We start from the raw sequence: 14,909 nt of genomic DNA, 5'->3' as shown, positions 1-14,909 counted from the left end.
TCTGCGGGTGCTTATGAATTCAAAATTTTACAATTATACTTGCACTTTCCTTGCTCAATCAAACAGAGCGCGGAACATTTTCAATTTTGCAGCCTTGGACTTTATTCAGGAATTCTTTTTCTTTCTATATATCGCCACATCAGCGTTGTTATGTCGTATGGAGGCCGTATAAAGTCGCCCGTACATAAAAACTAGGGAAGTTATATTTCCAAGCCTTAAATATCGTTTAACATTACATCATTTTTGAATTTATGGTATTTTAGATCTTTCTATTTGGCTTTTTTACTTCAACTTACGTGTCACATTAAGTCATGCCATTCAGCACAGGTCATGTTATATTCGGATCAAAGCAGCTGACCTCCAGAAGATAACAGAAAAACTGCCGTCTTGTTAATATTTCAAAATCCCTCCACAAAAACATTATATTGATGTTAGAAAACGAAATGATACTTCAAAATGTTCATATTTAAACATTATTGCTCTGAAAATAAACGGTTCGCTTTTCTATCCACGGGAAATACCTTCTTTTATTATACCACGGAATTCTTTCATCCGGTTTTTTTTCTAGTATCACGTGATCGTACAGGACAACATCTCGACCTGTGCTCCGGAACGCACGGAATCCGGGATTTTATCAAACATATAGGGATGCCAATAATTGCTTTTGTTTTTATATTTGTAGTAATTCATGGCCCTAAAAATTTAATAATTGATTAATTATTTCATATATATGATGACCAATTTATCGATATAACCTTTAGCTTGAAATGTGATAGGAGCCTACTCAATGACGAAAATTGATCAACGATCCCGGGCATACCGGATACCGGGATTTTTCCAGACCACTGTTGTGACACGTGACCGCGTTAAATGAATTATCTTCTCCTATTTATATTTGCTACTGCGTTAGTAACGTAGTAGATAATGGAAAAGAAAAAACCCGATGTATTAACGATTTTGTCAACATTCTTTCTTGAATTAAGTTGTCAGTGATGATGGATTTGTACAATAAACCTAACCAGATCAGTATTTACTGTTTACTTGAAATTTTATTTCATTTTTTCATTTAACCATCTGGAGGTCAGTGGCTTTAAGTACTATTGTAGATTTTTCCGAATGTTTTGTAAACCATATTTTTCATAATTATACTTATCTTATGCACTGTCCATAATTAAAAAGAGGGGCCAGATATTTAATTTGAAAAAAAAATGCTTTCACTGATGCCTATCTGGTAAGGAAAGTAATTCCATTGAATACAAACAAGACTTACAAGACTTGTAAATGTTATGTGACATGACTGTACTATGTTTTGTTTGTGTTGGTAACATTAGATGATAAAAATATAAAAGTCTGTTTTTATTATTATTATTGTAACAAATATACAAATAGTTATTAAAGGGACTTATATTATAATATAGTAATGTTACATGCTTTTTATGTCAAATTAAAAAAAAGAAAAGGTTTCTTTCAATACTGATAGAAGACTGTTATCTGAATTTTAGGCAGGTATGAGGAAATTCACTATGCGAGTCAAAGCTACTTGACATTAGTGATATATAAAAAGCTATTGTTAATTGATTTATTGGGAATAAAACCATTGATAAAAAAACAATACACCTCATGTTGAAACTGCATATCAAAGTTTCTGATATATCTATTTTTAGTATATGCTTAATGAGGGTACTTCCGCCCGTACGAGCACAAAATGCAGCTTTTATACTAAACATTATATACTAAAGTTATAATTATTTCAAAACAACCAATATATCAACATGTTATTATCAAACATTTAGTTTCATAAATATAAATTAAGAATAATTATCAACAGCAAAATTATTAAAGTCTTATGCCTGAAATCTTCTTTATATTGACAAATTCAATCACTAATAGTATACTTGATATGCTGTGTGTAAAATGTAATTCAAAATGTAACAAATTATAATGTCATGTACTACTAAAAAAGGGAAATAACAAATTTATTACCAGAACATTAATAGCTATTTATAGCTTTCGAATTCATGTACAGCAGAACTGCTTTCCGGTTCTCATGAATAAATATGACACGCTGCGAATCTCCGAAGGGGGAACCAATATAACAATCGAAAGGAGTTATTAAATCCGAATTTATTTTTAGCTGTAAATCGAAGAGATTAATTGTTAAAATCTGGGCCCATGGACAAAAAAAAGTAAACACAAATACCTCCGCGCCTGTGGGCGCAGAGCAATAAACAGCAGACTTTTTCGTCTAGTTTGACTACGTACCGCCCTTTACTATTGACAAAAATCAATAGTTATTAGTTTTAATATCACGGAATTTGCAAATCCTAATTTACACTATCTGCCTGTTGAAGTTCATTATCAACATGTTTTATTCTAATTTAGATAGGATTGTTTACAAATTAAAGCATTTGTGTTTCTCCGGCAGTGTCATTAATACACGAATAATGCAGCATACAATCTACAGTGTATAACCGGTAATACAAACAGCACATACGAATAAACACCAGGAATAGTGTCCAAGAAACACCTGTGGTATCGAGACTGTGCTGCATCGTATACTACAGCAAACATTCAAATATCTTTTATCAGTATTTACTTATTAATTATGTTTCAAAGCACAAAAGTCGCTGCACATTTTTAATGAGAAATGAAATTTCATCATCATCATCATCATCATATCTAAAAATTACTTCAGACAATGTTTAAAGTAATACAAATATACAAATTTATTAAGCGGTTTTAGCTCAAATAGACCTATGCATATATTACTTTCATAGAAGAAGACAAGTTTGTGATTGATATGTCTGTAATTTTAACGTTTGATGACGCTATTTATAGCTATAAAATTTACGGTACATGCCGTGAACCGCCCGGTTACATGTAGCTAAATAGATAGAGCGTTTCACTGTGAATCGTCGACTCGGTTCAGACTCCCGGACCTTGCAGGTCTGATTACAAAATTCTTTCTACAGATATTCACATTGAACCTCTGCTCTGGTATGAACATAAGGTCCTTGCGATTTTGAAGGAAAATTTTAGGAAATGAGTACTGATAAACTGATTGACTGACAGTGATATATTCAATGTGGCTTACTACCGATATACAAACATCGCTACCAGGTTGCACGCCATGAACTTTCATTTCTAATCCTGATGATTATAATCAATTATTGTAATGAATATTGTTTCAGGCAAACTCTGGTTATATTATTTCGTGCAAATGCAATTATAGATAAAATACCATAAATACACCTTATTTAAACTATTTGTAGGTGATGGGTCTATGTTTTAGCAGAAATTATTAACTGGTATTAATTATATATAAAGTGTAAGAAAACACTTCTGAAATATCATGCATAAACTAACGATTCGTGTCTTGTTATCGTTATATATGTTGTTAATTATATATTTTCTAATCAGTTAAGATTTAGTTTTCCTGGTATTTCATTTAGTTTCAACAACTGAGTTTAAGTACATGATGATTGTCTTTCCTGTACAATGCATAAAAAGTTAATGAGTTTCGGTTTCACTGTGGTCATGGTAGTATTACAACATGTATTTGTTTTGTAATTATAGATACTCCAGTTTCAATAGATATTCACACACCAGGGTTGTTTTGTAAATGATTCATATGTAATATTATACATCGTCTGCACCAGCCGATCATGCAGTGTATATTTTTGTTTACCTTGTAACAACAACCAAGCCTGGCATTTATATGGAGGCTATTCGTTGCCAAAAATCCAGCCTTGTTGATCTGACTTGAACAGTTTGATTACGAACAAAATACAATTGTATTTCTTTGTATGTAAACTCCAATGTTGCATTCTTGGATTGAGTTTGTAGATTTAACATTGTAAACATGTTTGCAACAAAATACATTTTGTTTTACGACAAAACATATACATTGTACTGTTTTTCTAATAGTGGCAATACCAAGTGTGCATCATAACAAGCGGAATACTCATTGTTCGTGTATACGCCGACAAAACAGAAGTTACATTCTCAGCTTTTACATTGTCAAACCATCATGATACGGATCAGCATAACCCAGCTTTACACGTTTTTCAATAGGAGATAAAATAAGCTCCGCCCATTTTCCCGCCCACTACATCATCGTAAATAATCGTATTTATCCGCTCATTTTCGGTATTTACCGTCGGCGACAAGAAGGAAACAAGAACACGCATCGGAGTAGTTTCCGTTTACCACACCTTTTATGTGTTTAGTTATTCACCAAACATAATTCACTTGCATGATTGCCATATGATATGTCTTTATTCAATTAACATCAGCGACTTTAAATGATTATGGGCATTTTAATTTTTTAAAGGTTGTAGCTATCACATTTCCGAGAAATAAAAAATAAAAAAAACCCTCATCACCAGGTTACTTACTGTCTGAGGAAGGAAGTAATAACTATTGATAAGACTATATTTAACGACAAATAAATTTTACTGAGGATATTCCAATTTAATAAGGAATAAGTAACATTGTCAGTTATGCTATTACCTTACCACTTGAAATTTTTTTAAGTCAACATCTGTTAGAGATTTCGATACGACTAAATACTAATACAGACCAAATTCTGGCTGTTGTCTTTCCGAGTTGTAGCATTTACTAGTAACTTTAATTCTAGAGTATAACTTGACAAGAAAAAAACTTTGAACAATAGTAAAATTAAAACCAAAGTTGTATGTACCCTTTCGTACATAACTTTTTTTATTTTTACCATACTGTACAGTTGAGATATATTTTACCATTTTTCTTCAATAATATTTAAAGGGTTTTTATGACATGACGAAACTGGAAGTAATTTTTCGAGATTAATACTCAGTTTGATGTAGATCCAGATCAGTAACTTGTGTGCAAAATTTTAGATAATTCGCTCTTGCTGTTTATCCAGGATTATTATTCAAATTGTGAAAAATGACCCGAAATGGAAAAGCGTTTAAACTCTTTTAACTCAAATCGTATCATCAATAGCACAAAAATACGCTTTTCAGTTCATTTTTTAGTATATTTATGAATTATTTTTGCATGTCTTCCTGTATTACGTGACCCAGCTGAGCTGTGTAAAAAGTAAATTTTATGATTTTAGATTTTTGAACCTCAGTGGAATTCCTTTAAATGAGTGCAAAGGCATGTATGTTGATTATCAATTTATGTATACCTTGCTTATTTTATCTCTAAGAAAGTCATCACTTACAAAACTTAATAAATATTCTGTGTAGTACTTAATGTACATAAAAATAGTTCTCTGCTTTTGATCAGAAAGACAACAAGTCTAGGTAACAGCAATATATTGACAGCATGTATACACAGATCTTAGAGCTGTCATTGATTCAGTACAATGCATATAAGAAGACCTTTACCTACGTCAGCTTACATATTTTTAATAATAAAAGGCTAATGCACATCCTATGACTCGAAATATCTCCCAATGGAGGTAAACAGAGATTCTAGGATACACTTAAACATTAAAATAGGACAAATTCAAAAGTTTTTGGTTATACAACGGAATTTTCGATAGTAACCTTTAAATAGTTCCATAGCTATACACATGGTAAAACATTTGGGTTTTTCTACAACCCAATATAGCCCTTTAAAGAAAGAAGACACAGGCTTACTGTTCAGTTCTCTTTATTCGTTTTGCCAAAAGTGACTTCCATGTATTGCATTCTAGTAATGTTTGCTGAATGTAAAAGACATGCTTTGAAATACCACCGTTGTAACGTTTGAAGGCGATAAAAACAAATGTGGTTTGTGTCTTTATATATGGGGAACTCATTATCAGTATAAACGTTGTTACATTGTTACAATAAATATTAACCAATTTTGCATTACTTTAATATCCTGTGCTAGAATACGTATTAACAAAATCAGAGGATATTCAAAGTCAACTGTAATGCAGTTGATGTATGTGAAATTTATAACAGTTTTAAATAATTTGTAATATTTTTGTACCCGCAAGAGTTACCTCTCTTTATATTCTGCTTTCGTGAAAATTGGCTCCGCCTATTAATTTTCGTCTATTTCCGTGAATATTCCATATATGGAAGTTGCAAAATCGTTTACAAATGTTAATCAAAGGAAAGTGTGCTGTTGTCAACCTGAGAGTGTTAACTGGTGCAGTTACACTCTTGAAACGTCATGATGCACAGCATTAAACGTGTTGTGTACGTTCTATTGTTAACATGTCTACATGTCGCAAATTTGAAGTTATACATTTCTAAATACAGTTTGCAATTTAGCTAAGTTGCATGTAAACAACTTCCATTTTATCAAATCGAGATAATCAAAACGCTTAATACCAGTGCAGTATGTAACTCTCGGATCGACAATTAGATTTTTACAAATCTGTTTAGTAGAACCGAAATATGCATTGTCAAGTTTCAAAGGCTGAATTTTTGGAAACGAATAGCCTCCATACATTTAAGATACAATTAACCTAGCAAAAAAGCCATGTGATCAGTTTCGTGTTTTTAAAACTTTTAAAATTACAATACAAAGGAAGTTATATAGTATTGATCATACGCACAACATGTGTTGTAAATTGTGTACTTTGTCACGCACAGCTAGTTATCAAAATAGATATCAGTGAAAACATAATTCGCAAAACTATTAGAATGTGATTATGTGTGGATTTTCCTGAAGTAAGACAGCATTTAATGTAGAAACAGGTATGTGTTGTATTTTTTGTCTTAAAGAAGATAACAGATAATATGCCGTTGTACTCATATTTCAAAATTGCATAAAACTGATGAAAGAAATCGGAATGTCGCTTATTTATATAATACAGATTTTTTTTATCTCGGTCAAAACAGGGCACTCCCAGGACCTGTGATCACTGGATTTGGGATTGTAAACAACTTTGGTTTTGACATTTGTTGTAATTTATGGCACTAAAAGTTATAATGTTTACTTATATCGTGTAAATATAATGATAACTATATCGATTTAGACTTAAACTTGAAATATGGTCAGAGCTTTACCATGGGACAGGACGTGGTGGTTGCACACTTCCTTCAAGCGAGCGAATATGATCAAGATGGCTAACGAGTCATAAAAATGCTTATAACGCCCGCCCTTATTTCGTCCAGGTTGGTCGGTTTGTATGTTAACTTTTTTAAATATGCCCATTTATTAACTAAAGGCTATTAATGTATACGACACACTCGGTGGACAAAATACTTGCAGGCGTTATAATTTTTCATGACTCATTAGCCATGACTGGATAGCAAATCTGTTAATTTGCAACCATTTCGCTTCCTTGAACTAAATGTGTAGCTATATCCCAAACAAAAAAAATATAGGAATGAATCAGTATAATAAATGATAAACAAATTTACCATTTATTCCCAATTTATTATAGATGGAAATGACATGCAAATGAGCCAATGCATTATGAATAAATTGTTAATAAATCAGTGAAATGAATTGGTAATGAATTGGGTCCATTTACCAACTTAAAATATATTATGAATTGTTAATAAATCAGGTTAACAAATGGGTAATGAATTTGGTCCTTTTTTTGACTTAGTCAATGAATTATCAACAAATCAGGTTAATCAATTGGCAATAAATTAGGTTCGCTGACCAACTGATTCATTAATGAATTGCAAATAAATTGTTAATGAATCACTAATAAATTGTATTTTTTCTTCTTCCATAAACCGAAATTCAATGTATTAATGAATCATTAACAAATCAGGCTTGCCTGCTTATATTCATTTAATGGATTTTAAATAAATGCAGGTTCCAATGATGGTGTCAATTCCGGAGAAAAATATGAAAATAATAATCATAACATATCTTGATAAATTTTATTTATTTTTCTTTTATTTTTTACAAACAAAAGCTGACTAGATTAATCAAGAACATGCAACAAGATTAAATTTGTGAAAAATCTATGCCACCACATCAATAACATTGAAAACTCATAATGTACGTGCATAGCTCATTTCATAAATATCCCTGCAAATAAAACAGGTAATGTCAGGTAAACAAGTAAAGGGGAATAATTCTGGAAATATTCGTGCTTGCTGTTAGGAACATATTTCTAGTTTTAGAAACTAGGGCTTTATGTCAGTCTGAAAACATCTTTGCCTTCCTTTTCAGTGTCTGTCTGGAGCTACACCTTTTTTATTCCTATAATCATTAAATGTTGAATCTCTATACTGAGGCAATGAATGGCATACTCTGAAATAGAAAATAAAATTCTCATAAATGTATCATATTTATAAATAAAATATCAAAATTTAAACTTAGACTTCTGACATATCACTCTGAAAAAAGTATAATATATTTTTGTTCTATTTGCAATACAATCTTAATTTGAATTTCAACTCGAGCCAAATACACTAAAGGACTCAACCACTTTGGACTGTACATGTTCTATTGAATAAAAACCAGCAGTATATTTCACAAAGTCTGATGATAGATAAATATTTGTTGATAAAACAAACCGGTGAATGTTCGATTTCATTTTCAAGAGAGGAATGAACAAATATTTTGTAGCAAGTCCAGTTTTTTACCATTTGTTTCAATTAAATTTTAAACGAAATTGAAAGGCTATGACATTGAATTACTATATGTACATGAACAAAATTCAGATTGAAAAGTATTATTTTTTATCATTTACTAGTACTTAATATTTAAAAAGCACATTGATGTTTTTAAAATGATTAATATATATGTAGCCCTATACTTACGCTTCAAAGACTCATATATGTCATTTCCTTGGAATGCCCTCGTCCCATAACTAATAGCAAACTCTTCACGATCAAAGAAGCCGTCCATCTGCATTTTATTATCTCCCGTTCATCTGCTTTTTCAGAGTTGCTGATTTTTACGTTCTGTCCTTTCTTTGCTGCTCTTTTCAGTTTTCTGCGTAATAACTAAGTAAAAGAAAAATAGTCTTCTGAAGTCACTTAAAATAAAAAAGAACATCATTTTTCATCGCATTCAAATGTGCAGATGAGCTCAGTGTGAAACAATGCAGATTTATGTTTTTTAAAATGGGCTGTACATAGATATCCTCATAAACAATGCATGTACATGCGTGCATATTTTAAAACTTGTATCTTAATTGTATCATAAATATTTTTCAATCCAAATCAAATGAATAAAAAAATGTTTAATTTAAGGTGGTGCCATTAGGGGGGGGGGGGACGAATCGTCACTAAAATGGGGCGAGTTGTTATAGGGCGAATCGATCGTTATACTAATCTGCACATTACTCCAGTAAATTTTATTTTTTGCCAACCTACATATATGATCTAGATCTATAGAAGGTTCCCAGCAAACACAAGACGTCATACTGACGTCAGATTTAAGTCAGGTTCTGACGTCGGATGACGGTCGGAAAAACGGTTGGATTTGAAAGTTTTTTTGACGTAATAATCTGACGTCAGGTAGACGTCAGAATCTAACCATTATTTAACCTTTTTCTAACCAAAATCTGACCATTATCTAACCATTTTCCGACCTCAATCTGACCATTTTCCGACCTCAATCTGACCATTTTCCGACCTCAATCTAACCAGTTTCTAACCATTTTCCGACCTCAATCTGACCATTTTCCGACCTAAATATTAACCCTTTTCTGCCCTAAATCTGATCATTTTCTGACCTTCATCTTATCATTCCCCTAATCTTTTTTGTTTCACCACGTCATAAATATTTTCTGGCTAATCCTGATTTGATCGAATTTAATGTAACTCATTCTATTAAGTAACTTTCCCTCAAATGAAATGTATAACAGAAAACTAAAAGCAAAAATATGTTTCATGCTCTTTTAATTTAAAATAAAAGTTGCAATTTTAAGCTGATACATACAATTTTAGTAAATTCTGCAAGGTTAAATAATTTTCATAAATAAACAAAATAAAACATAAAATAAGTTAATTACAAAACAAAAAGTATTACAAAAACAATGACATAAATGAAACTAAGAAAACATGTACAAATATTAAAGAACAAAACAATGTATGCACATTTCTATGAAAGTTTGCCTTATCAAATAAAATAATGAAAATATTATAATTTTAAGAAAAGTTAAAAGATTCTGATAATAATATTTCAAGCAATTTATGACAGATTTTCAGTACTTTAACTATATTTCTACAGCATTTCTAAAACATTTAGTGCCATTTTGCATATTTTGACCTCCTTTGATTATTGTCAGTAATGTATAAATTGCTGCCTTTTAGTTACTTCACAAAGTTATACTTTTAGATATCCATGAGAATTAGCACGAATTTTGAGGTGTGATGCTTTAATATATGACCTACTTTCAGCACCCATCGTCTGTCCGGAGGATATGTAGCGTTTGTAGCGCCCAATAGCGTGTGTGACATCATTTTCACTGAAAAAAAAAAGAAATTTATGAAACATGTAAAAATAACAAGCAAAAATGTTTTCATGGTTATCTTAACTTAATGAACAATTTTGCGTATGTAATAGAATTTACAAAAATCTTACTTTCATATGTTTCTTTTTACATATTAACGTGTTTCCGTCCCTCCGACCTTTGAGAGCATGTCCAACACTTTAACTACCTGAAAAGAAAATTATATTCTAACTTATGTATATATTCTACGTTAGAAATAGAACATTTACGCAAGTCTTAAATATTTCATAGTTTTAAATTAAAGATTTAATGCCGAAATGTCTGGAACCAAAACGTCTTTGGTTATTTGGACCAGACTGGATATTGGGTTACTTATGTGGTAAGCCTCGAAGAATAAGGTATCTAATCTAATAATGCTCACTAATATTCTCAGTTGTACATTAATTTCCAGTGTGCTCAGATTCTTAACAGATATATTATACTGCAAAAAATTAATCAACACAGTTTATAGAACATATTCTATTGAAATACTCAGTTCTATTATCTCTTATTTGCGCTTACCTGAACAGATGGCAAATATGTACGCTCGTCATCCTCTCAGCAGACGCAGTAGGTTACGACGTCATGTGGCCATTTTAACCAAGAATTATGTATGAGAGAACATGTATATCGCAGAAATATGATAGTGTGAGACGATATTTCTATCAGTCTGTTCATAATATATGAATATAAAATTTAAGAGATTCTCTCTGGCTATCCAGGCAATTATTCATTCGTAAATTCATATAGTGTAGAATATTAAATCATAAATAAATTGGAACATGACCTCTCTGTATCCGCAGGTGAAATAATCATTATAATATTCACTTATCAATGTGCATCCCGATTCCTGACCGACAGCCAAAACGTAACGCCTACGAATTTGAATTTCCATCCACGTGACTTTAGATTCGAATTATAGGTTAATTATGTTTTCTTTCCCTTTTCTGTCACTATGATTAAAATGTTAAAGCACTATTAAAAAACGCGTAATTTTGAATACATAATTATAATGTACCACAAATGAGAATATTAAATCAAACGTTAAATGATTGGAACTTGTAAACAGATATGTGGCTATAAATAGATTTCATAACAATACACATGTAACTTGCCAATATACAGCGCCACATATATATGTTTTAATTAGGTTGCAGCGCCGCGATCTTGGTCTCTATTTATATAAGAACACACTTCATTTGTAATCCAAATAACATTTGAAAAAAAGTTTAAATGATTACAACAGCAAATAAGCATTATGTTTTTTTCAGTTTTTGTTATTTACGCGTACAGTACACACAGACCAGACACTGACTGTTAGTACAAGACGTCAAAAGAAACGTTCTATTGCCATCGAGTATTGTTGAGACGTGGCAAGAATTTACCGTGTATATTTCGGTACGCCGATCGGTCGTGACCAAAAATCTAACATAAATCGAAGTAGTATGGGTTTTAAACGTTCTATGTAGATTTGCTGGGTTATTAAAAACGCATATGCAGAACGAATGAGAGCAGGTAAAGTATAGTCTGCAAACTATACTAGCACAGTCTCTATCAAGTATTGCACGAGTTGAATTAAAAATATCTGTAGTCAGCGATGATACCCTTCAATCAGTTCCCCTCCCAGTATTAGATATGATATGTGATATGATCGTGGAATATCCTTAATTATTGTTGTATCCTAATCCATCCATACCATGATTATATTACATGACTCCCGTAATAATAGAGCACAGACCTATAGTGATTCCTTATGCCCATAGACTATAGATCTCGAGTGCAAACGAATTTATCTCCAGCCATTATTATAGTGCATACGTGCTAATATTTGCTGACTCTCTAGCGGGTCTTAAAGTGCCTATGTGCATAAAATCGCTAAAGTGAAGAATATCTCAGCGTTCGATAAAATATATTGCTAAGCTCGTCCGTTGTCTTCTTGACACTCATAAGTTTATCGGATGGATCCAAAGCAGTAACAGAACACATGATCTCGGGTCTACGGCAGTGGTGTCAGTGAATGTAAATCTGTGGCAAGCCCTAAATCATGATAAGTAGGCAAAATAGTGTAATCATCCTCTCTCTTTAAAGTGCATTCGTCTGCTCTCTCTCCGAGGTCGTCGCTCCGAGATGCATTCGCTCATGTTCATGCTCATGTTACACATCGCAAAGCATCTGCTAGAACCATGCGTGTTTAATCAGACGACGCGTCTGGTTGTAGACCTACATATGCTCGTGTCAAATACCAATCCAACTATATGATATCGGAGGCTCGTCATCTAGTTCCGATAGATAGGTCCATTTATATTCTGGACCATATTTATCTGTATGGCACCATATTATCCTAGATAACTCTAGCGTATGGAGTAGCGTTATCTGTTGTCTCACCGAAACTTTTGCTTCAATAGTATGGTTAAATACTATTATGGGCACTCGATGTTGTTGCATCTGATGTATGTAACTGATAGAAATTGAGATTATGTATCTAGCTTCTTAATGGTTATAAGCTCTATATGGAATAATAAACTAGTACAATTAAAGCATTGATATTTATCATGAATAATTTACATGCTGAGTAAATATTTCCTTGATATCAAATGTTCTTTATTTTTCTTTGTCAGCAATTTATCTTCAATCTATATAATTCTCTATGTTATTTATTTTTTATTTATATTTATTAGTATATATATTATCATTATGTCTATCTCAGAGTCCTCTATGGTCGTGGTAAGATAACATATAAAGATAGAACTCAACAAGATGTAAATACATCATCCTTGATTCTAGCGTCACACAGAAAATAACTACATGCACAAGGTTAGTTTAAACACTAACTTTATAACTCTCAAAACCAGAAGTTTGATAAATAATTTGATCACGCCTCAATTAGCAATTTTTTCAATGGTCTTATTTAGCTCTCTACTATTCTATACACGGTACAATCTTACGGTTTGCTGCTGAGCATGGATAATTTAAATATATTACCTTGTGATGATGTCTACTAAGACTAAACTTAATAGAGACTACTAGATCGAAGGATCACACAGATATACTCTCATTTTCCAGTGAGACTGAGTTACCAAAAGTACGTAGATGAGTTAAGGAAATAAAGAAGTTACAAAAAATTTTGTATAGTTGAGAGCGGGTTTAAGATTAGTTCAACCCACGATCTCGATATACAGTGATTAAAACTCATAATTACAGAGCCCAAAGTTATTCATTCTAAACATGATTATCTACATACTATCTTATACATTTAATATATAATTGCCAAAAAAAATTAAGGATGTACATACCTCACATGGAAGTGTGATAGACCGTCCTCAGAATGAAGACCTGTATATCGAGGCAAATACTCTTGCGCTAATATCTCATTTAAATGTCCATGGAATTTACATACTCTCATAGAATTGATACGCATCATAGTCGCATTCCAGGTTCTATAGAGTGCAGTCTAATAAGAAAGCTACTCTTGGTATAAATCGTCTATAGTACATATGTGTACAGGTAAAGTTCTAGCGGTATTAAGTATCTTTATTTTGAATAACTGATCGTACATAGCAGTAGACATATGTGTGTGTGATCTGATGATAATATAGGAGAACTTGTCCAACACCTTCATGCATCCGTCGATCACCATAAGTAGGTGCCAGGAGGGGAAGAGAGTTTGATGGCCATAATATTTGTGAATATCACTGTGTGTTATCAATCTTTAGGAAGTATATGGATTATTTACAAAAGGCTAGACGCCATCATGATATAACTAGATCTGTATAGTATTGCAAATATAGAACTCTTATATGATACATTAATGCTGTCTTCCTATGACTATTAAATTAAGTGTGCTTGTATAAACGTTTACTCTAATTAAAAGGTAACTATATTACTGCCTAAATACACAATACGCTTTCTCTAAATGTGCATCATCTGTCATACATAGTTTATGAATCAAAGATAAGGTGCTGAGCCTTCGGTCAGGCCAAGGAACTTTAATGCGCGGAGCAGACATCGCTTGTGTGAATACCTCCTTTCTAGCCACTCAACCGAACTGAACTCTGATATTGTATATAGGCTGCCTGATACGACATCATCTCCACATGAAATATTATACATAAGTGGAACAGATATCGGAACCACTAGTACTATATATAATATTTGGAATATACTCCTGCGCGCAATTAATGTGGAAAGGACACTTTAAGTACGGATGCATCTCTTGAATTGTGTTGGCTACTATTAATGAGACAGCCTATTGACTGAATAGTAGTGAACCTATTGAACAAGGCCTATCATAATCCACAAAGTAAGGTCTAATTCTACGCGATCCCATTCAGCAGATACTCCCGTTGGCCATTATGGTCGTTCCGATATATTAGACTATTACGAAAAGGGTCCTCCTCAACATTTGTCACCTCTGATTATTGGTCAACATTAGTACACGATTACTACATGGTTTAGTGAAGTTAGTACAAAATCTGAGTCTCAAAGTGGCAGTGAGAAAAAAATCTATTTGCAGCCC

At 32.3% G+C, this 14,909-nt stretch overlaps 1 protein-coding gene across 1 annotated transcript in view; it reads left to right on the top strand.

Annotated features, from left to right (window-relative positions):
• Nucleotides 1-6,496: 6,496 nt before the first annotated feature.
• LOC132743730 (uncharacterized) overlaps nucleotides 6,497-14,909 on the top strand; it is a 53,494-nt gene continuing 45,081 nt past the window's right edge. Inside the window, exon 1 of the mRNA XM_060732281.1 lies at nucleotides 6,497-6,683. The gene's annotated coding sequence lies outside the window, so the exon portion shown is untranslated. The remainder of the gene's footprint in view (nucleotides 6,684-14,909) is intronic.

Source organism: Ruditapes philippinarum, unplaced genomic scaffold, assembly GCF_026571515.1.
Source record: "Ruditapes philippinarum isolate M1 unplaced genomic scaffold, ASM2657151v2 ctg5042_1_1_1_1, whole genome shotgun sequence".
Classification (NCBI taxonomy): Eukaryota; Metazoa; Mollusca; class Bivalvia; order Venerida; family Veneridae; genus Ruditapes; species Ruditapes philippinarum.
The sequence above is the reverse complement of the archived record's forward strand: the minus strand, read 5'-3'. Positions and strand labels throughout refer to the sequence as shown.